The sequence below is a fragment of the Athene noctua genome, chromosome 2 (genome assembly GCF_965140245.1).
Source record: "Athene noctua chromosome 2, bAthNoc1.hap1.1, whole genome shotgun sequence".
NCBI classification, from domain to species: Eukaryota; Metazoa; Chordata; class Aves; order Strigiformes; family Strigidae; genus Athene; species Athene noctua.
In genome coordinates, this window is record NC_134038.1 from 169,841,772 (window position 1) to 169,863,383 (window position 21,612).

Genomic DNA, 21,612 nt, shown 5'->3' on the forward strand with positions numbered 1-21,612 from the left:
GGTTCGGCTCTGGACTCGGCTCGGCTCTAGGTTGGGCTCGAGGCTCGGATCTGGGTTCGGCTCTGGACTCGGCTCGCCTCGGCTCTAGCCTGGGCTTGGGGATTGTCTTGGGGCTCGTCTCGAGGCTCGGCTCTGGGCTCTGTGCTCGGCTGGGCTCGGGGCTCGGCTCGAGGCACAGCTCAGGGCTCGGCTCTAGGCTGGGCTCCGGGCTCGGCTCGGCTCTAGGCTGTGCTCGGTGCTCGGATCTGCGTTCGGCTCTGGACTCGGCTCGCCTCGGCTCTAGGCTGGGCTTGGGGATTGTCTCGGGGCTCGTCTCGGGGCTCGGCTCGAGGCTCGGCTCTGGGCTCGGCTCTGGACTCGGCTCTAGGCTGGGCTCGGGGCTCGGATCTCGGTTCGGCTCTGGACTCGGCTCGCCTCGACTCTCGGCTGGGCTTGGGGATTGTCTCGGGGCTCGTCTCGAGGCTCGGCTCTGGGCTCTGGGCTCGGCTGTGCTCGGGGCTCGGCTCGAGGCTCGGCTCTGGGCTCGGCTCTGGACTCGGCTCGGCTCTAGGTTGGGCTCGAGGCTCGGATCTGGGTTCGGCTCTGGACTCGGCTCGCCTCGGCTCTAGGCTGGGCTTGAGGATTGTCTCGGGGCTCTTCTCGAGGCTCGGCTCTGGGCTCTGTGCTCGGCTGGGCTCGGGGCTCGGCTCGAGGCTCGGCTCAGGGCTCGGCTCTGGACTCGGCTCGGCTCTAGGCTGGGCTCGAGGCTCGGCTCTAGGTTCGGCTCTGGACTCGGCTCGCCTCGGCTCTAGGCTGAGCTTGGTGATTGCCTCGGGGCTCATCTCGAGGCTCGGCTCTGTCTCGGCTCTGGACTCCTGGACTCGACTGGCCTCGGTAATATTCTGGGCTTGGGGATTGTCTCGGGGCTCGTCTCGAGGCTCGGCTCTGTTCTCTGTGCTCAGCTGGGCTCGGGGCTCGGCTCGAGGCTCGGCTCTGGGCTCGGCGCTGGACTCGGTTCTAGGCTGGGCTCGAGGCTCGGATCATCGGTTCGGCTCTGGACTCGGCTCGCCTCGGCTCTAGGCTGGGCTTGGGGATTTTCTCGGGGCTCGTCTCGAGGCTCGGCTCTGGGCTCTGTGCTCGGCTGGGCTTGGGGCTCGGATCGAGGCTCGTCTCAGGGCTCGGCTCTGGACTCGGCTCGGCTCTAGGCTGGGCTCGAGGCTCGGCTCTAGGTTCGGCTCTGGACTCGGCTCGCCTCGGCTCTAGGCTGAGCTTGGTGATTGCCTCGGGGCTCGTCTCGAGGGTCGGCTCTGGGCTCGGCTCTGGACTCGGCTCGGCTCTAGGATGGGCTCGGGGCTCGGATCTGGGTTCGGCACTGGACTCCTGGACTCGACTCGCCTCGGCAATAGTCTGGGCTTGGGGATTGTCTCGGGGCTCGTCTCGAGGCTCGGCTCTGTTCTCTGTGCTCGGCTGAGCTCGGGGCTCGACTCGAGGCTCGGCTCTGGGCTCGGCTCTGGACTCGGTTCTAGGCTGGGCTCGAGGCTCGGATCATCGGTTCGGCTCTGGACTCGGCTCGCCTCGGCTCTAGCCTGGGCTTGGGGATTGTCTTGGGGCTCGTCTCGAGGCTCGGCTCTGGGCTCTGCTCTTGGCTCGGCTCGAGGCTCAGATCGCGCCCGTCTCTGGGCTCGGCTCTGGACTCGGCTCGGCTCCAGGCTGGGCTCGGGGCTCAGATCTCGGTTCGGCTCTGGACTCGGCTCGCCTCGGCTCTAGGCTGGGCTTGGGGATTGTCTCGGGGCTCGTCTCGACGCTCGGGTCTGGTCTCTGTGCTCGGCTGGGCTCGGGGCTCGGCTCGAGGCTCGGCTCTGGGCTCGGCTCTGGACTCGGCTCCGGGCTCGGCTCGGCTCTAGGCTGGGCTCGGGGCTCGGATCTGGGTTCGGCTCTGGACTCGGCTCGCCTCCGATCTATGCTGGGCTTGGGGATTGTATCGGTGCGCGTCTCGACGCTCGGCTCTGGTCTCTGTGCTCGGCTGGGCTCGGGTCTCGGCTCGAGGCTCGGCTCTGGGCTCGGCTCTGGACTCGGTTCTAAGCTGGGCGCGAGGCTCGGATCTCGGTTCGGCTCTGGACTCGGCTCGCCTCGGCTCTAGGCTGGGCTTGGGGATTGTCTCGGGGCTCGTCTCGAGGCTCGGCTCTGTGCTCTGTGCTCGGCTGGGCTCGGGGCTCGGCTCGAGGCTCGGCTCAGGGCTCGGCTCTAGGCTGGTCTCCGGGCTCTGCTCGGCTCTAGGCTGGGCTCGGGGCTCGGATCTGGGTTCGGCTCTGGACTCGGCTCGCCTCGGCTCTAGGCTGGGCTTGGGGATTGTCTCGGGGCTCGTCTCGAGGCTCGGCTCTGGGCTCTGGGCTCGGCTGTGCTCGGGGCTCGGCTCGAGGCTCGGCTCTGGGCTCTGCTCTGGACTCGGTTCTAGGCTGGGCTCGAGGCTCGGATCATCGGTTCGGCTCTGGACTCGGCTCGCCTCGCCTCTAGCCTGGGCTTGGGGATTGTCTTGGGGCTCGTCTAGAGGCTCGGCTCTGGGCTCTGGGCTCGGCTGGGCTCGGGGCTCGGCTCGAGGTACAGCTCAGGGCTCGGCTCTAGGCTGGGCTCCGGGCTCGGCTCGGCTCTAGGCTGTGCTCGGGGCTCGGATCTGGGTTCGGATCTGGACTCGGCTCGCCTCGGCTCTAGGCTGGGCTTGGGGATTTTCTCGGGGCTCGTCTCGAGGCTCGGCTCTGGGCTCTATGCTCGGCTGGGCTCGGGGCTCGGCTCGAGGCTCGGCTCAGGGCTCGGCTCTAGGCTGGGCTCCGGGCTCGGCTCGGCTCTAGGCTGGGCTCGGGGCTCGGATCTGGGTTCGGCTCTGGACTCGGCTCGCCTCGGCTCTAGGCTGGGCTTGGTGATTGTCTCGGGGCTCGTCTCGAGGCTCGGCTCTGTGCTCTGTGCTCGGCTGGGCTCGGGGCTCGGCTCGAGGCTCGGCTCAGGGCTCGGCTCTAGGCTGGGCTCCGGGCTCTGCTCGGCTCTAGGCTGGGCTCGGGGCTCGGATCTGGGTTCGGCTCTGAATTCGGCTCGCCTCGGCTCTAGGCTGGGCTTGGGGATTGTCTCGGGGCTCGTCTCCGGGCTCGGCTCGAGGCTCGGCTCTGGGCTCGGCTCTGGACTCGGCTCTAGGCTGGGCTCGGGGCTCGGATCTCGGTTCGGCTCTGGACTCGGCTCGCCTCGGCTCTAGGCTGGGCTTGGGGATTGTCTCGGGGCTCGTCTCGAGGCTCGGCTCTGGGCTCTGGGCTCGGCTGTGCTCGGGGCTCGGCTCGAGTCTCGGCTCAAGGCTCGGCTCTGGACTCGGCTCGGCTCTAGGTTGGGCTCGAGGCTCGGATCTGGGTTCGGCTCTGGACTCGGCTCGCCTCGGCTCTAGGCTGGGCTTGAGGATTGTCTCGGGGCTCGTCTCGAGGCTCGGCTCTGGGCTCGGGGCTCGGCTGCGCTCGGGGCTCGGCTCGAGGCTCGGCTCAGGGCTCGGCTCTAGGCTGGGCTCCGGGCTCGGCTCGGCTCTAGGATGGGCTCGGGGATCGGATCTGGGTTCGGCTCTGGACTCGGCTTATCTCGGCTCTAAGCTGGGCTTGGGGATTGTCTCGGGGCTCGTCTCGAGGCTCGGCTCTGGGCTCTGCTCTTGGCTCGGCTCGAGGCTCAGATCGCGCCCGTCTCTGGGCTCGGCTCTGGACTCGGCTCGGCTCCAGGCCGGGCTAGGGGCTCAGATCTCGGTTCGGCTCTGGACTCGGCTCGCCTCGGCTCTAGGCTGGGCTTGGGGATTGTCTCGGGGCTCGTCTCGAGGCTCGGATCTGGTCTCTGTGCTCGGCTGGGCTCGGGGCTCGGCTCGAGGCTCGGCTCTGGGCTCGGCTCTGGACTCGGCTCCGGGCTCGGCTCGGCTCTAGGCTGGGCTCGGGGCTCGGATCTGGGTTCGGCTCTGGACTCGGCTCGCCTCCGATCTATGCTGGGCTTGGGGATTGTATCGGTGCGCGTCTCGACGCTCGGCTCTGGTCTCTGTGCTCGGCTGGGCTCGGGTCTCGGCTCGAGGCTCGGCTCTGGGCTCGGCTCTTGACTCGGCTCGCCTCGGCTCTAGGCTGGGCTTGGGGATTGTTTCGGGCCTCGTCTCGAGGCTCGGCTCTGGGCTCTGTGCTCGGCTGGGCTCGGGGCTCGGCTCGAGGCTCGGCTCATGGCTCGGCTCTAGGCTGGGCTCCGGGCTCGGCTCGGCTCTAGGATGGGCTCGGGGATCGGATCTGGGTTCGGCTCTGGACTCGGCTTATCTCGGCTCTAAGCTGGGCTTGGGGATTGTCTCGGGGCTCGTCTCGAGGCTCGGATCTGGGCTCGGGGCTCGGCTGGGCTCGGTGCTCGGCTCGAGGCTCGGCTCTGGGCTCGGCTCTGGACTCGGTTCTAGGCTGGGCTCGAGGCTCGGCTCTGGGCTTGTCTGCTCTCGGCTTTGGGCTGGGCTCAGGGATCGGCTCTGCTCTTGGCTAGGCTCGAGGCTCAGATCGCTCCCGACTCTGGGCTCGGCTCTGGACTCGGCTCGGCTCTAGGCTGGGGTCGGGGCTCAGATCTCGGTTCGGCTCTGGACTCGGCTCGCCTCGGCTCTAGGCTGGGCTTAGGGATTGTCTCGGGGCTCGTCTCGAGACTCGGCTCTGGGCTCTGGGCTCGGCTGGGCTCGGGGCTCGGCTCGAGGCTCGGCTCAGGGCTCGGCTCTAGCCTGGGCTCCGGGCTCGGATCGGCTCTAGGCTGGGCTCGGGGCTCGGATCTGGGTGTGGCTCTGGACTCGGCTCGCCTCGGATCTAGGCTGGGCTTGGGGATTGTCTCGGGGCGCGTCTTGAGGCTCGGCTCTGGGCTCTGTGCTCGGCTGGGCTCGGGGCTTGGCTCGAGGCTCGGCTTTGAGCTCGGCTCTGGACTCGGCTCTAGTCTGGGCTCGAGGCTCGGCTCTGGGCTTGTCTGCTCTCGGCTTGGGCTGGGCTCAGGGATCAGCTCTGCTCTTGGCTCGGCTCGAGGCTCAGATCGCGCCCGACTCTGGACTCGGCTCGGCTCTAGGCTGGGCTCGGGGCTCGGATCTCGGTTCGGCTCTGGACTCGGCTCGCCTCGGCTCTTGGCTGGGCTTGGGTATTGTCTCGGGGCTCGTCTCGAGGCTCGGCTCTGGGATCTGGGCTCGGCTGTGCTCGGGGCTCGGCTCGAGGCTCGGCTCAGGGCTCGGATCTGGACTCGGCTCGGCTCTAGGCTGGGCTCGAGACTCGGATCTGGGTTCGGCTCTGGACTCGGCTCGCCTCGGCTCTAGGCTGGGCTTGGGGATTGTCTCGGGGCTCGTCTCGAGGCTCGGCTCTGGTCTCTGGGCTCGGCTCGAGGCTCGGCTCTGGGCTCGGGACACGGCTCGAGGCTCGGCTCGATACTCGGCTCTGGGCTCGCCTCTAGGTTGGGCTCTGGGCTCGGCTCGGCTCTTGGCTGGGCTCGGGGCTCGGATCTGGGTTCGGCTCTGGACTCGGCTCGCCTCGGCTCTAAGCTGGGCTTGGGGATTGTCTCGGGGCTCGTCTCGAGGCTCGGATCTGGGCTCGGGGCTCGGCTGGGCTCGGGGCTCGGCTCGAGGCTCGGCTCTGGGCTCGGCTCTGGACTCGGTTCTAGGCTGGGCTCGAGGCTCGGCTCTGGGCTTGTCTGCTCTCGGCTTTTAGCTGGGCTCAGGGATCGGCTCTACTCTTGGCTCGGCTCGAGGCTCAGATCGCGCCCGACTCTGGGCTCGGCTCTGGACTCGGCTCGGCTCTAGGCTGGGGTCGGGGCTCAGATCTCGGTTCGGCTCTGGACTCGGCTCGCCTCGGCTCTAGGCTGGGCTTGGGGATTGTCTCGGGGCTCGTCTCGAGGCTCGTCTCTGGGATCTGGGCTCGGCTGTGCTCGGGGCTCGGCTCGAGGCTCGGCTCAGGGCTCGGCTCTGGACTCGGCTCGGCTCTAGGCTGGGCTCGAGGCTCGGCTCTAGGTTCGGCTCTGGACTCGGCTCGCCTCGGCTCTAGGCTGAGCTTGGTGATTGCCTCGGGGCTCGTCTCGAGGCTCGGCTCTGGGCTCGGCTCTGGACTCGGCTCGGCTCTAGGATGGGCTCGGGGCTCGGATCTGGGTTCGGCTGTGGACTCCTGGACTCGACTCGCATCGGCAATAGTCTGGGCTTGGGGATTGTCTCGGGTCTCGTCTCGAGGCTCGGCTCTGTTCTGTGTGCTCGGCTGGGCTCGGGGCTTGGCTCGAGGCTCGGCTCTGGGCTCGGCTCTGGACTCGGTTCTAGGCTGCGCACGAGGCTCGGATCATCGGTTCGGCTCTGGACTCGGCTCGCCTCGGCTCTAGCCTGGGCTTGGGGATTGTCTCGGGGCTCGTCTCGAGGCTCGGCTCTGGTCTCTGGGCTCGGCTCGAGGCTCGGCTCTGGGCTCGGGACACGGCTCGAGGCTCGGCTCGATACTCGGCTCTGGGCTCGCCTCTAGGTTGGGCTCTGGGCTCGGCTCGGCTCTTGGCTGGGCTCGGGGCTCGGATCTGGGTTCGGCTCTGGACTCGGCTCGCCTCGGCTCTAAGCTGGGCTTGGGGATTGTCTCGGGGCTCGTCTCGAGGCTCGGATCTGGGCTCGGGGCTCGGCTGGGCTCGGGGCTCGGCTCGAGGCTCGGCTCTGGGCTCGGCTCTGGACTCGGTTCTAGGCTGGGCTCGAGGCTCGGCTCTGGGCTTGTCTGCTCTCGGCTTTTAGCTGGGCTCAGGGATCGGCTCTACTCTTGGCTCGGCTCGAGGCTCAGATCGCGCCCGACTCTGGGCTCGGCTCTGGACTCGGCTCGGCTCTAGGCTGGGGTCGGGGCTCAGATCTCGGTTCGGCTCTGGACTCGGCTCGCCTCGGCTCTAGGCTGGGCTTGGGGATTGTCTCGGGGCTCGTCTCGAGGCTCGTCTCTGGGATCTGGGCTCGGCTGTGCTCGGGGCTCGGCTCGAGGCTCGGCTCAGGGCTCGGCTCTGGACTCGGCTCGGCTCTAGGCTGGGCTCGAGGCTCGGCTCTAGGTTCGGCTCTGGACTCGGCTCGCCTCGGCTCTAGGCTGAGCTTGGTGATTGCCTCGGGGCTCGTCTCGAGGCTCGGCTCTGGGCTCGGCTCTGGACTCGGCTCGGCTCTAGGATGGGCTCGGGGCTCGGATCTGGGTTCGGCTGTGGACTCCTGGACTCGACTCGCATCGGCAATAGTCTGGGCTTGGGGATTGTCTCGGGTCTCGTCTCGAGGCTCGGCTCTGTTCTGTGTGCTCGGCTGGGCTCGGGGCTTGGCTCGAGGCTCGGCTCTGGGCTCGGCTCTGGACTCGGTTCTAGGCTGCGCACGAGGCTCGGATCATCGGTTCGGCTCTGGACTCGGCTCGCCTCGGCTCTAGCCTGGGCTTGGGGATTGTCTTGGGGCTCGTCTCGAGGCTCGGCTCTGGGCTCTGGGCTCGGCTGTGCTCGGTCTCGGCTCGAGGCACAGCTCAGGGCTCGGCTCTAGGCTGGGCTCCGGGCTCGGCTCGGCTCTAGGCTGTGCTCGGGGCTCGGATCTGGGTTCGGCTCTGGACTCTGCTCGCCTCGGCTCTAGGCTGGGCTTGGGGATTTTCTCGTGGCTCGTCTCGAGGCTCGGCTCTGGGCTCGGGACACGGCTCGAGGCTCGGCTCGATACTCGGCTCTGGGCTCGCCTCTAGGTTGGGCTCTGGGCTCGGCTCGGCTCTTGGCTGGGCTCGGGGCTCGGATCTGGGTTCGGCTCTGGACTCGGCTCGCCTCGGCTCTAAGCTGGGCTTGGGGATTGTCTCGGGGCTCGTCTCGAGGCTCGGATCTGGGCTCGGGGCTCGGCTGGGCTCAGTGCTCGGCTCGAGGCTCGGCTCTGGGCTCGGCTCTGGACTCGCCTCGGCTCTAGGCTGGGGTCGGGGCTCAGATCTCGGTTCGGCTCTGGACTCGGCTCGCCTCGGCTCTAGGCTGGGCTTGGGGATTGTCTCGGGGCTCGTCTCGAGGCTCGGCTCTGGGATCTGGGCTCGGCTGTGCTCGGGGCTCGTCTCGAGGCTCGGCTCAGGGCTCGGCTCTGTACTCGGCTCGGCTCTAGGCTGGGCTCGAGGCTCGGATCTGGATTCGGCTCTGGACTCGGCTCGCCTCGGCTCTAGGCTGGGCTTGGGGATTGTCTCGGGGCTCGTCTCGAGGCTCGGCTCTGGTCTCTGGGCTCGGCTCGAGGCTCGGCTCTGGGCTCGGGACACGGCTCGAGGCTCGGCTCGATACTCGGCTCTGGGCTCGCCTCTAGGTTGGGCTCTGGGCTCGGCTCGGCTCTTGGCTGGGCTCGGGGCTCGGATCTGGGTTCGGCTCTGGACTCGGCTCGCCTCGGCTCTAAGCTGGGCTTGGGGATTGTCTCGGGGCTCGTCTCGAGGCTCGGATCTGGGCTCGGGGCTCGGCTGGGCTCGGGGCTCGGCTCGAGGCTCGGCTCTGGGCTCGGCTCTGGACTCGGTTCTAGGCTGGGCTCGAGGCTCGGCTCTGGGCTTGTCTGCTCTCGGCTTTTAGCTGGGCTCAGGGATCGGCTCTACTCTTGGCTCGGCTCGAGGCTCAGATCGCGCCCGACTCTGGGCTCGGCTCTGGACTCGGCTCGGCTCTAGGCTGGGGTCGGGGCTCAGATCTCGGTTCGGCTCTGGACTCGGCTCGCCTCGGCTCTAGGCTGGGCTTGGGGATTGTCTCGGGGCTCGTCTCGAGGCTCGTCTCTGGGATCTGGGCTCGGCTGTGCTCGGGGCTCGGCTCGAGGCTCGGCTCAGGGCTCGGCTCTGGACTCGGCTCGGCTCTAGGCTGGGCTCGAGGCTCGGCTCTAGGTTCGGCTCTGGACTCGGCTCGCCTCGGCTCTAGGCTGAGCTTGGTGATTGCCTCGGGGCTCGTCTCGAGGCTCGGCTCTGGGCTCGGCTCTGGACTCGGCTCGGCTCTAGGATGGGCTCGGGGCTCGGATCTGGGTTCGGCTGTGGACTCCTGGACTCGACTCGCATCGGCAATAGTCTGGGCTTGGGGATTGTCTCGGGTCTCGTCTCGAGGCTCGGCTCTGTTCTGTGTGCTCGGCTGGGCTCGGGGCTTGGCTCGAGGCTCGGCTCTGGGCTCGGCTCTGGACTCGGTTCTAGGCTGCGCACGAGGCTCGGATCATCGGTTCGGCTCTGGACTCGGCTCGCCTCGGCTCTAGCCTGGGCTTGGGGATTGTCTTGGGGCTCGTCTCGAGGCTCGGCTCTGGGCTCTGGGCTCGGCTGTGCTCGGTCTCGGCTCGAGGCACAGCTCAGGGCTCGGCTCTAGGCTGGGCTCCGGGCTCGGCTCGGCTCTAGGCTGTGCTCGGGGCTCGGATCTGGGTTCGGCTCTGGACTCTGCTCGCCTCGGCTCTAGGCTGGGCTTGGGGATTTTCTCGTGGCTCGTCTCGAGGCTCGGCTCTGGGCTCGGGACACGGCTCGAGGCTCGGCTCGATACTCGGCTCTGGGCTCGCCTCTAGGTTGGGCTCTGGGCTCGGCTCGGCTCTTGGCTGGGCTCGGGGCTCGGATCTGGGTTCGGCTCTGGACTCGGCTCGCCTCGGCTCTAAGCTGGGCTTGGGGATTGTCTCGGGGCTCGTCTCGAGGCTCGGATCTGGGCTCGGGGCTCGGCTGGGCTCAGTGCTCGGCTCGAGGCTCGGCTCTGGGCTCGGCTCTGGACTCGCCTCGGCTCTAGGCTGGGGTCGGGGCTCAGATCTCGGTTCGGCTCTGGACTCGGCTCGCCTCGGCTCTAGGCTGGGCTTGGGGATTGTCTCGGGGCTCGTCTCGAGGCTCGGCTCTGGGATCTGGGCTCGGCTGTGCTCGGGGCTCGGCTCGAGGCTCGGCTCAGGGCTCGGCTCTGTACTCGGCTCGGCTCTAGGCTGGGCTCGAGGCTCGGATCTGGATTCGGCTCTGGACTCGGCTCGCCTCGGCTCTAGGCTGGGCTTGGGGATTGTCTCGGGGCTCGTCTCGAGGCTCGGCTCTGGGCTCTGGGCTCGGCTGGGCTCGGGGCTCTGCTCGAGGCTCGGCTCAGGGCTCGGCTCTAGGCTGGGCTCCGGGCTCTGTTCGGCTCTAGGCTGGGCTCGGGGCTTGGATCTGGGTTCGGCTCTGGACTCGGCTCGCCTCGGCTCTAGGCTGGGATTGGGGATTGTCTCGGGGCTCGTCTAGGGGCTCGGCTCGAGGCTCCGCTCTGTGCTCGCCTCTGGACTCGGCTCTAGGCTGGGCTCGAGGCTCGGCTCTGGGCTTGTCTGCTCTCGGCTTTGGGCTGGGCTCAGGGATCGGCTCTGCTCTTGGCTCGGCTCGAGGCTCAGATCGCGCTCGACTCTGGGCTCGGCTCTGGACTCGTCTCGGCTCTAGGCTGGGCTCGGGGCTCGGATCTCGGTTCGGCTCTGGACTCGGCTCGCCTCGGCTCTAGGCTGGGCTTGGGGATTGTCTCGGGGCTCGTCTCGAGGCTCGGCTCTGGGCTCGGGGCACGGCTCGATGCTCGGCTCGATACTCGGCTCTGGTCTCGCCTCTAGGCTGGGCTCTGGGCTCGGCTCGGCTCTTGGCTGGGCTCGTTGCTCGGATCTCGGTTCGGCTCTGGACTCGGCTCGCCTCGGCTCTAGGCTGGGCTTGGGGATTGTCTCGGGGCTCGGCTCGAGGCTCGGCTCTGGGCTCCACTCTGGACTCGGTTCTAGGCTGGGCTGGAAGCTCGGCTCAGGGCTTGTCTGCTCTCGGCTTTGTGCTGACCTCAGGGATCGGCTCTGCTCTTGGCTCGGCTCGAGGCTCAGATCGCGCCCGACTCTGGGTTCGGCTCTGGACTCGGCTCGGCTCGGCTCTAGGCTGGGCTCTGGCTTCGGCTCGGCTCTCGGCTGGGCTCGGGGCTCGGATCTGGGTTCGGCTCTGGACTCGGCTCGCCTCGGCTCTAGGCTGGCCTTGGGGATTGTCTCGGGGGTCGTCTCGAGGCTCGGCTCTGGGCTCTGTGCTCGGCTGGGCTCGCGGCTCGGCTCGAGGCTCGAGGCTCGGCTCTGGGCTCGGCTCTGGACTTGGCTCGGCTCTAGGTTGGGCTCGGGGCTCGGATCTATGTTCGGCTCTGGACTCGGCTCGCCTCGGCTCTAGGCTGGGCTTGGGGATTGTCTCGGGGCTCGTCTCGAGGCTCGGATCTGGGCTCGGGGCTCTGATCGAGGCTCGGCTCTGGGCTCCGCTCTGGACTAGGTTCTAGGCTGGGCTCGAGGCTCGGATCACGGTTCGGCTCTGGACTCGGCTCGCCTCGGCTCTAGGCTGGGCTTTGGGATTGTATCGGGGCTCGTCTTGAGGCTCGTCTCTGGGCTCTATGCTCGGCTGGGCTCGGGGCTCGGCTCGAGGCTCGAGGCTCGGCTCTGGGCTCGGCTCTGGACTCGGCTCGGCTCTAGGATGGGCTCGGGACTCGGATCTGGGTTCGGCTCTGGACTCCTGGACTCGACACGCCTCGGCAATAGTCTGGGCTTGGGGATTGTCTCGGGGCTCGTCTCGAGGCTCGGCTCTGTTCTCTGTGCTCGGCTGGGCTCTGTGCTCGGCTCGAGGCTCGGCTCAGGGCTCGGCTCTGGACTCGGCTCGGCTCTAGGCTGGACTCGGGGCTCGGATCTGGGTTCGGCTCTGGACTCGGCTCGCCTCGGTTCTAGCCTGGGCTTGGGGATTGTCTTGGGGCTCGTCTAGAGGCTCGGCTCTGGGCTCTGGGCTCGGCTGGGCTCGGGGCTCGGCTCGAGGCTCGGCTCAGGGCTCTATGCTCGGCTGGGCTCCGGGCTCGGCTCGGCTCTAGGCTGTGCTCGGGGCTCGGATCTGGGTTCGGCTCTGGACTCGGCTCGCCTCGGCTCTAGGCTGGGCTTGGGGATTTTCTCGGGGCTCGTCTCGAGGCTCGGCTCTGGGCTCTATGCTCGGCTGGGCTCGGGGCTCGGCTCGAGGCTCGGCTCAGGGCTCGGCTCTAGGCTGGGCTCCGGGCTCGGCTCGGCTCTAGGCTGGGCTCGGTGCTCGGATCTGGGTTCGGCTCTGGACTCGGCTCGCCTCGGCTCTAGGCTGGGCTTGGTGATTGTCTCGGGGCTCGTCTCGAGGCTCGGCTCTGTGCTCTGTGCTCGGCTGGGATCGGGGCTCGGCTCGAGGCTCGGCTCAGGGCTCGGCTCTAGGCTGGGCTCCGGGCTCTGCTCGGCTCTAGGCTGGTCTCGGGGCTCGGATCTGGGTTCGACTCTGAATTCGGCTCGCCTCGGCTCTAGGCTGGGCTTGGGGATTGTCTCGGGGCTCGTCTCGGGGCTCGGCTCGAGGCTCGGCTCTGGGCTCGGCTCTGGACTCGGCTCTAGGCTGGGCTCGGGGCTCGGATCTCGGTTCGGCTCTGGACTCGGCTCGCCTCGGCTCTAGTCTGGGCTTGAGGATTGTCTCGGGGCTCGTCTCGAGGCTCGGCTCTGGGCTCTGAGCTCGGCTGGGCTCGGGGCTCGGCTCGAGGCTCGGCTCAGGGCTCGGCTCTGGACTCGGCTCGGCTCTAGGCTGGGCTCGAGGCTCGGCTCTAGGTTCGGCTCTGGACTCGGCTCGCCTCGGCTCTAGGCTGAGCTTGGTAATTGCCTCGGGGCTCATCTCGAGGCTCGGCTCTGGGCTCGGCTCTGGACTCCTGGACTCGACTGGCCTCGGTAATATTCTGGGCTTGGGGATTGTCTCGGGGCTCGTCTCGAGGCTCGGCTCTGTTCTCTGTGCTCGGCTGGGCTCGGGGCTCGGCTCGAGGCTCGGCTCTGGGCTCGGCGCTGGACTCGGTTCTAGGCTGGGCTCGAGGCTCGGATCATCGGTTCGGCTCTGGACTCGGCTCGCCTCGGCTCTAGGCTGGGCTTGGGGATTTTCTCGGGGCTCGTCTCGAGGCTCGGCTCTGGGCTCTGTGCTCGGCTGGGCTTGGGGCTCGGATCGAGGCTCGTCTCAGGGCTCGGCTCTGGACTCGGCTCGGCTCTAGGCTGGGCTCGAGGCTCGGCTCTAGGTTCGGCTCTGGACTCGGCTCGCCTCGGCTCTAGGCTGAGCTTGGTGATTGCCTCGGGGCTCGTCTCGAGGGTCGGCTCTGGGCTCGGCTCTGGACTCGGCTCGGCTCTAGGATGGGCTCGGGGCTCGGATCTGGGTTCGGCACTGGACTCCTGGACTCGACTCGCCTCGGCAATAGTCTGGGCTTGGGGATTGTCTCGGGGCTCGTCTCGAGGCTCGGCTCTGTTCTCTGTGCTCGGCTGAGCTCGGGGCTCGGCTCGAGGCTCGGCTCTGGGCTCGGCTCTGGACTCGGTTCTAGGCTGGGCTCGAGGCTCGGATCATCGGTTCGGCTCTGGACTCGGCTCGCCTCGGCTCTAGCCTGGGCTTGGGGATTGTCTTGGGGCTCGTCTCGAGGCTCGGCTCTGGGCTCTGCTCTTGGCTCGGCTCGAGGCTCAGATCGCGCCCGTCTCTGGGCTCGGCTCTGGACTCGGCTCGTCTCCAGGCCGGGCTCGGGGCTCAGATCTCGGTTCGGCTCTGGACTCGGCTCGCCTCGGCTCTAGGCTGGGCTTGGGGATTGTCTCGGGGCTCGTCTCGAGGCTCGGATCTGGTCTCTGTGCTCGGCTGGGCTCGGGGCTCGGCTCGAGGCTCGGCTCTGGGCTCGGCTCTGGACTCGGCTCCGGGCTCGGCTCGGCTCTAGGCTGGGCTCGGGGCTCGGATCTGGGTTCGGCTCTGGACTCGGCTCGCCTCCGATCTATGCTGGGCTTGGGGATTGTATCGGTGCGCGTCTCGACGCTCGGCTCTGGTCTCTGTGCTCGGCTGGGCTCGGGTCTCGGCTCGACGCTCGGCTCTGGGCTCGGCTCTTGACTCGGCTCGCCTCGGCTCTAGGCTGGGCTTGGGGATTGTTTCGGGCCTCGTCTCGAGGCTCGGCTCTGGGCTCTGTGCTCGGCTGGGCTCGGGGCTCGGCTCGAGGCTCGGCTCATGGCTCGGCTCTAGGCTGGGCTCCGGGCTCGGCTCGGCTCTAGGATGGGCTCGGGGATCGGATCTGGGTTCGGCTCTGGACTCGGCTTATCTCGGCTCTAAGCTGGGCTTGGGGATTGTCTCGGGGCTCGTCTCGAGGCTCGGATCTGGGCTCGGGGCTCGGCTGGGCTCGGTGCTCGGCTCGAGGCTCGGCTCTGGGCTCGGCTCTGGACTCGGTTCTAGGCTGGGCTCGAGGCTCGGCTCTGGGCTTGTCTGCTCTCGGCTTTGGGCTGGGCTCAGGGATCGGCTCTGCTCTTGGCTAGGCTCGAGGCTCAGATCGCTCCCGACTCTGGGCTCGGCTCTGGACTCGGCTCGGCTCTAGGCTGGGGTCGGGGCTCAGATCTCGGTTCGGCTCTGGACTCGGCTCGCCTCGGCTCTAGGCTGGACTTAGGGATTGTCTCGAGGCTCGTCTCGAGACTCGGCTCTGGGCTCTGGGCTCGGCTGGGCTCGGGGCTCGGCTCGAGGCTCGGCTCAGGGCTCGGCTCTAGCCTGGGCTCCGGGCTCGGATCGGCTCTAGGCTGGGCTCGGGGCTCGGATCTCGCTTCGGCTCTGGACTAGGCTCGCCTCGGATCTAGGCTGGGCTTGGGGATTGTCTCGGGGCGCGTCTTGAGGCTCGGCTCTGGGCTCTGTGCTCGGCTGGGCTCTGGGCTCGGCTGGGCTCGGGGCTCGGCTCGAGGCTCGGCTCAGGGCTCGGCTCTAGCCTGGGCTCCGGGCTCGGATCGGCTCTAGGCTGGGCTCGGGGCTCGGATCTCGCTTCGGCTCTGGACTAGGCTCGCCTTGGATCTAGGCTGGGATTGGGGATTGTCTCGGGGCTCGTCTAGGGGCTCGGCTCGAGGCTGGGCTCGAGGCTCGGCTCTGGGCTTGTCTGCTCTCGGCTTTGGGCTGGGCTCAGGGATCGGCTCTGCTCTTGGCTCGGCTCGAGGCTCAGATCGCGCCCGACTCTGGGCTCGGCTCTGGACTCGTCTCGGCTCTAGGCTGGGCTCGGGGCTCGGATCTCGGTTCGGCTCTGGACTCGGCTCGCCTCGGCTCTAGGCTGGGCTTGGGGATTGTCTCGGGGCTCGTCTCGAGGCTCGGCTCTGGGCTCGGGGCACGGCTCGATGCTCGGCTCGATACTCGGCTCTGGTCTCGCCTCTAGGCTGGGCTCTGGGCTCGGCTCGGCTCTTGGCTGGGCTCGGGGCTCGGATCTCGGTTCGGCTCTGGACTCGGCTCGCCTCGGCTCTAGGCTGGGCTTGGGGATTGTCTCGGGGCTCGGCTCGAGGCTCGGCTCTGGGCTCCACTCTGGACTCGGTTCTAGGCTGGGCTCGAAGCTCGGCTCAGGGCTTGTCTGCTCTCGGCTTTCTGCTGACCTCAGGGATCGGCTCTGCTCTTGGCTCGGCTCGAGGCTCAGATCGCGCCCGACTCTGGGTTCGGCTCTGGACTCGGCTCGGCTCGGCTCTAGGCTGGGCTCTGGCTTCGGCTCGGCTCTCGGCTGGGCTCGGGGCTCGGATCTGGGTTCGGCTCTGGACTCGGCTCGCCTCGGCTCTAGGCTGGCCTTGGGGATTGTCTCGGGGGTCGTCTCGAGGCTCGGCTCTGGGCTCTGTGCTCGGCTGGGCTCGCGGCTCGGCTCGAGGCTCGAGGCTCGGCTCTGGGCTCGGCTCTGGACTTGGCTCGGCTCTAGGATGGGCTCGGGGCTCGGATCTATGTTCGGCTCTGGACTCGGCTCGCCTCGGCTCTAGGCTGGGCTTGGGGATTGTCTCGGGGCTCGTCTCGAGGCTCGGATCTGGGCTCGGGGCTCTGATCGAGGCTCGGCTCTGGGCTCCGCTCTGGACTAGGTTCTAGGCTGGGCTCGAGGCTCGGATCACGGTTCGGCTCTGGACTCGGCTCGCCTCGGCTCTAGGCTGGGCTTTGGGATTGTATCGGGGCTCGTCTTGAGGCTCGTCTCTGGGCTCGGCTCTGGACTCGGCTCGGCTCTAGGATGGGCTCGGGACTCGGATCTGGGTTGGGCTCTGGACTCCTGGACTCGACACGCCTCGGCAATAGTCTGGGCTTGGGGATTGTCTCGGGGCTCGTCTCGAGGCTCGGCTCTGGGCTCTGTGCTCGGCTGGGCTCTGTGCTCGGCTCGAGGCTCGGCTCAGGGCTCGGCTCTGGACTCGGCTCGGCTCTAGGCTGGACTCGGGACTCGGATCTGGGTTCGGCTCTGGACTCGGCTCGCCTCGGTTCTAGGCTGGGCTTGGGGATTTTCTCGGGGCTCGTCTCGAGGCTCGGCATTGGGCTCGGGGCTCGGCTCGGCTCGGGGCTCGGCTCGAGGCTCGGCTCTGGTCTCGGCTCTGGACTAGGTTCTAGGCTGGGCTCGAGTCTCGACTCTGGGCTTGTCTGCTCTCGGCTTTGGGCTGAGCTCAGGGATCGACTCTGCTCTTAGCTCGGCTCGAGGCTCAGATCGCGCCCGACTCTGGGCTCGGCTCTGGACTCGGCTCGGCTCTAGGCTGGGGTCGGGGCTCAGATCTCGGTTCGGCTCTGGACTCGGCTCGCCTCGGCTCTAGGCTGGGCTTGGGGATTGTCTCGGGGCTCGTCTCGAGGCTCGGATCTGGGATCTGGGCTCGGCTGTGCTCGGGGCTCGGCTCGAGGCTCGGCTCAGGGCTCGGCTCTAGGCTGGGCTCCGGGCTCTGCTCGGCTCTAGGCTGGGCTCGGGGCTCGGATCTGGGTTCGGCTCTGGACTCGGCTCGCCTCGGCTCTAGGCTGGGCTTGGGGATTGTCTCGGGGCTCGTCTCGGGGCTCGGCTCGAGGCTCGGGTCTGGGCTCGGCTCTGGGCTCAGCTCTGGACTCGGCTCTAGGCTGGACTCGAGGCTCGGCTCTGGGCTTGTCTACTCTCGGCTTTGGGCTGGGCTCAGGGATCGGCTCTGCTCTTGGCTCGGCTCGAGGCTCAGATCTCGCCCGACTCTGGGCTCGGCTCTGGACTCGGCTCGGCTCTAGGCTGTGCTCGGGGCTCGGATCTCGGTTCGGCTCTGGACTCGGCTAGCCTCGGCTCTAGGCTGGGCTTGGGGATTGTCTCGGGGCTCGGCTCGAGGCTCGGCTCTGGGCTCGGCTCTGGACTCGGCTCTAGGCTGGGCTCGGGGCTCGGATCTGGGTTCGGCTCTGGACTCGGCTCGCCTCGGCTCTAGGCTGGGCTTGGGGATTGTCTCGGGGCTCGTCTCGAGGCTCGGCTCTGGGCTCTGTGCTCGGCCGGGCTCCGGGCTTGCCTCGAGGCTCGGCTTTGGGCTCGGCTCTGGACTCGGCTCTAGGCTGGGCTCGAGGCTCGGATCTGGGTTCGGCTCTGGACTCGGCTCGCCTCGGCTCTAGGCTGGGCTTGGGGATTGTCTCGGGGCTCGTCTCGAGGCTCGGCTCTGGGCTCTGTGCTCGGCTGGGCTCTGTGCTCGGCTCGAGGCTCGGCTCAGGGCTCGGCTCTGGACTCGGCTCGGCTCTAGGCTGGACTCGGGGCTCGGATCTGGGTTCGGCTCTGGACTCGGCTCGCCTCGGCTCTAGGCTGGGCTTGGGGATTGTCTCGGGGCTCGTCTCGAGGCTCGGCTCTGGGCTCTGTGCTCGGCTGGGCTCTGTGCTCGGCTCGAGGCTCGGCTCAGAGCTCGGCTCTGGACTCGGCTCGGCTCTAGGCTGGACTCGGGGCTCGGATCTGGGTTCGGCTCTGGACTCGGCTCGCCTCGGCTCTAGGCTGGGCTTGGGGATTGTCTCGGGGCTCGTCTCGGGGCTCGTCTCGAGGCTCGGCTCTGTTCTCTGTGCTCGGCTGTGCTCGGGGCTCGGCTCGAGGCTCGGCTCTGGGCTCGGCGCTGGACTCGGTTCTAGGCTGGGCTCGAGGCTCGGATCATCGGTTCGGCTCTGGACTCGGCTCGCCTCGCCTCTAGCCTGGGCTTGGGGATTGTCTTGGGGCTCGTCTCGAGGCTCGGCTCTGGGCTCTGGGCTCGGCTGGGCTCGGGGCTCGGCTCGAGGCACAGCTCAGGGCTCGGCTCTAGGCTGGGCTCCGGGCTCGGCTCGGCTCTAGGCTGTGCTCGGGGTCTGATCTGGGTTCGGCTCTGGACTCGGCTCGCCTCGGCTCTAGGCTGGGCTTGGGGATTTTCTCGGGGCTCGTCTCGAGGCTCGGCTCTGGGCTCTATGCTCGGCTGGGCTCGGGGCTCGGCTCGAGGCTCGGCTCAGGGCTCGGCTCTAGGCTGGGCTCCGGGCTCGGCTCGGCTCTAGGCTGGGCTCGGGGCTCGGATCTGGGTTCGGCTCTGGACTCGGCTCGGCTCTAGGTTGGGCTCGAGGCTCGGATCTGGGTTCGGCTCTGGACTCGGCTCGCCTCGGCTCTAGCCTGGGCTTGGGGATTGTCTTGGGGCTCGTCTCGAGGCTCGGCTCTGGGCTCTGTGCTCGGCTGGGCTCGGGGCTCGGCTCGAGGCACAGCTCAGGGCTCGGCTCTAGGCTGGGCTCCGGGCTCGGCTCGGCTCTAGGCTGGGCTCGGGGCTCGGATCTGGGTTCGGCTCTGGACTCGGCTCGCCTCGGCTCTAGCCTGGGCTTGGGGATTGTCTTGGGGCTCGTCTCGAGGCTCGGCTCTGGGCTCTGTGCTCGGCTGGGCTCGGGGCTCGGCTCGAGGCACAGCTCAGGGCTCGGCTCTAGGCTGGGCTCCGGGCTCGGCTCGGCTCTAGGCTGTGCTCGGGGCTCGGATCTGCGTTCGGCTCTGGACTCGGCTCGCCTCGGCTCTAGGCTGGGCTTGGGGATTTTCTCGGGGCTCGTCTCGAGGCTCGGCTCTGTGCTCTGTGCTCGGCTGGGCTCGGGGCTCGGCTCGAGGCTCGGCTCAGGGCTCGGCTCTAGGCTGGGCTCCGGGCTCGGCTCGGCTCTAGGCTGGGCTCGAGGCTCGGATCTGGGTTCGGCTCTGGACTCGGCTCGCCTCGGCTCTAGGCTGGGCTTGGGGATTGTCTCGGGGCTCGTCTCGAGGCTCGGCTCTGTGCTCTGTGCTCGGCTGGGCTCGGGGCTCGGCTCGAGGCTCGGCTCAGGGCTCGGCTCTAGGCTGGGCTCCGGGCTCTGCTCGGCTCTAGGCTGGGCTCGGGGCTCGGATCTGGGTTCGGCTCTGGACTCGGCTCGCCTCGGCTCTAGGCTGGGCTTGGGGATTGTCTCGGGGCTCGTCTCGGGGCTCGGCTCGAGGCTCGGCTCTGGGCTCGGCTCTGGACTCGGCTCTAGGCTGGGCTCGGGGCTCGGATCTCGGTTCGGCTCTGGACTCGGCTCGCCTCGGCTCTAGGCTGGGCTTGAGGATTGTCTCGGGGCTCGTCTCGAGGCTCGGCTCTGGGCTCTGTGCTCGGCTGTGCTCGGGGCTCGGCTCGAGGCTCGGCTCAGGGCTCGGCTCTGGACTCGGCTCGGCTCTAGGCTGGGCTCGAGGCTCGGCTCTAGGTTCGTCTCTGGACTCGGCTCGCCTCGGCTCTAGGCTGAGCTTGGTGATTGCCTCGGGGCTCATCTCGAGGCTCGGCTCTGGGCTCGGCTCTGGACTCCTGGACTCGACTGGCCTCGGTAATATTCTGGGCTTGGGGATTGTCTCGGGGCTCGTCTCGAGGCTCGGCTATGTTCTCTGTGCTCAGCTGGGCTCGGGGCTCGGCTCAGGGCTCGGCTCTGGGCTCGGCGCTGGACTCGGTTCTAGGCTGGGCTCGAGGCTCGGATCATCGGTTCGGCTCTGGACTCGGCTCGCCTCGGCTCTAGGCTGGGCTTGGGGATTTTCTCGGGGCTCGTCTCGAGGCTCGGCTCTGGGCTCTGTGCTCGGCTGGGCTTGGGGCTCGGATCGAGGCTCGGCTCAGGGCTCGGCTCTGGACTCGGCTCGGCTCTAGGCTGGGCTCGAGGCTCGGCTCTAGGTTCGGCTCTGGACTCGGCTCGCCTCGGCTCTAGGCTGAGCTTGGTGATTGCCTCGGGGCTCTTCTCGAGGGTCGGCTCTGGGCTCGGCTCTGGACTCGGCTCGGCTCTAGGATGGGCTCGGGGCTCGGATCTGGGTTCGGCACTGGACTCCTGGACTCGACTCGCCTCGGCAATAGTCTGGGCTTGGGGATTGTCTCGGGGCTCGTCTCGAGGCTCGGCTCTGTTCTCTGTGCTCGGCTGAGCTCGGGGCTCGGCTCGAGGCTCGGCTCTGGGCTCGGCTCTGGACTCGGTTCTAGGCTGGGCTCGAGGCTCGGATCATCGGTTCGGCTCTGGACTCGGCTCGCCTCGGCTCTAGCCTGGGCTTGGGGATTGTCTTGGGGCTCGTCTCGAGGCTCGGCTCTGGGCTCTGCTCTTGGCTCGGCTCGAGGCTCAGATCGCGCCCGTCTCTGGGCTCGGCTCTGGGCTCTGGGCTCGGCTGTGCTCGGGGCTCGGCTCGAGGCTCGTCTCTGGGCTCGGCTCTGGACTCGGCTCGGCTCTAGTTTGGGCTCGAGGCTCGGATCTGGGTTCGGCTCTGGACTCGGCTCGCCTCGGCTCTAGGCTGGGCTTGGGGATTGTCTCGGGGCTCGTCTCGAGGCTCGGCTCTGGGCTCTGGGCTCGGCTGTGCTCGGGGCTCGGCTCGAGGCTCGGCTCTGGGCTCGGCGCTGGACTCGGTTCTAGGCTGGGCTCGAGGCTCGGATCATCGGTTCGGCTCTGGACTCGGCTCGCCTCGCCTCTAGCCTGGGCTTGGGGATTGTCTTGGGGCTCGTCTAGAGACTCGGCTCTGGGCTCTGGGCTCGGCTGGGCTCGGGGCTCGGCTCGAGGCACAGCTCAGGGCTCGGCTCTAGGCTGGGCTCCGGGCTCGGCTCGGCTCTAGGCTGTGCTCGGGGCTCGGATCTGGGTTCGGATCTGGACTCGGCTCGCCTCGGCTCTAGGCTGGGCTTGGGGATTTTCTCGGGGCTCGTCTCGAGGCTCGGCTCTGGGCTCTATGCTCGGCTGGGCTCGGGGCTCGGCTCGAGGCTCGGCTCAGGGCTCGGCTCTAGGCTGGGCTCCGGGCTCGGCTCGGCTCTAGGCTGGGCTCGGGGCTCGGATCACGGTTCGGCTCTGGACTCGGCTCGCCTCGGCTCTAGGCTGGGCTTTGGGATTGTATCGGGGCTCGTCTTGAGTCTCGTCTCTGGGCTCGGCTCTGGACTCGGCTCGGCTCTAGGATTTGCTCGGGACTCGGATCTGGGTTCGGCTCTGGACTCCTGGACTCGACACGCCTCGGCAATAATCTGGGCTTGGGGATTGTCTCGGGGCTCGTCTCGAGGCTCGGCTCTGGGCTCTGTGCTCGGCTGGGCTCTGTGCTCGGCTCGAGGCTCGGCTCAGGGCTCGGCTCTGGACTCGGCTCGGCTCTAGGCTGGACTCGGGGCTCGGATCTGGGTTCGGCTCTGGACTCGGCTCGCCTCGGTTCTAGGCTGGGCTTGGGGATTTTCTCGGGGCTCGTCTCGAGGCTCGGCATTGGGCTCGGGGCTCGGCTCGGCTCGGGGCTCGGCTCGAGGCTCGGCTCTGGTCTCGGCTCTGGACTAGGTTCTAGGCTGGGCTCGAGTCTCGACTCTGGGCTTGTCTGCTCTCGGCTTTGGGCTGAGCTCAGGGATCGGCTCTGCTCTTAGCTCGGCTCGAGGCTCAGATCGCGCCCGACTCTGGGCTCGGCTCTGGACTCGGCTCGGCTCTAGGCTGGGGTCGGGGCTCAGATCTCGGTTCGGCTCTGGACTCGGCTCGCCTCGGCTCTAGGCTGGGCTCGGGG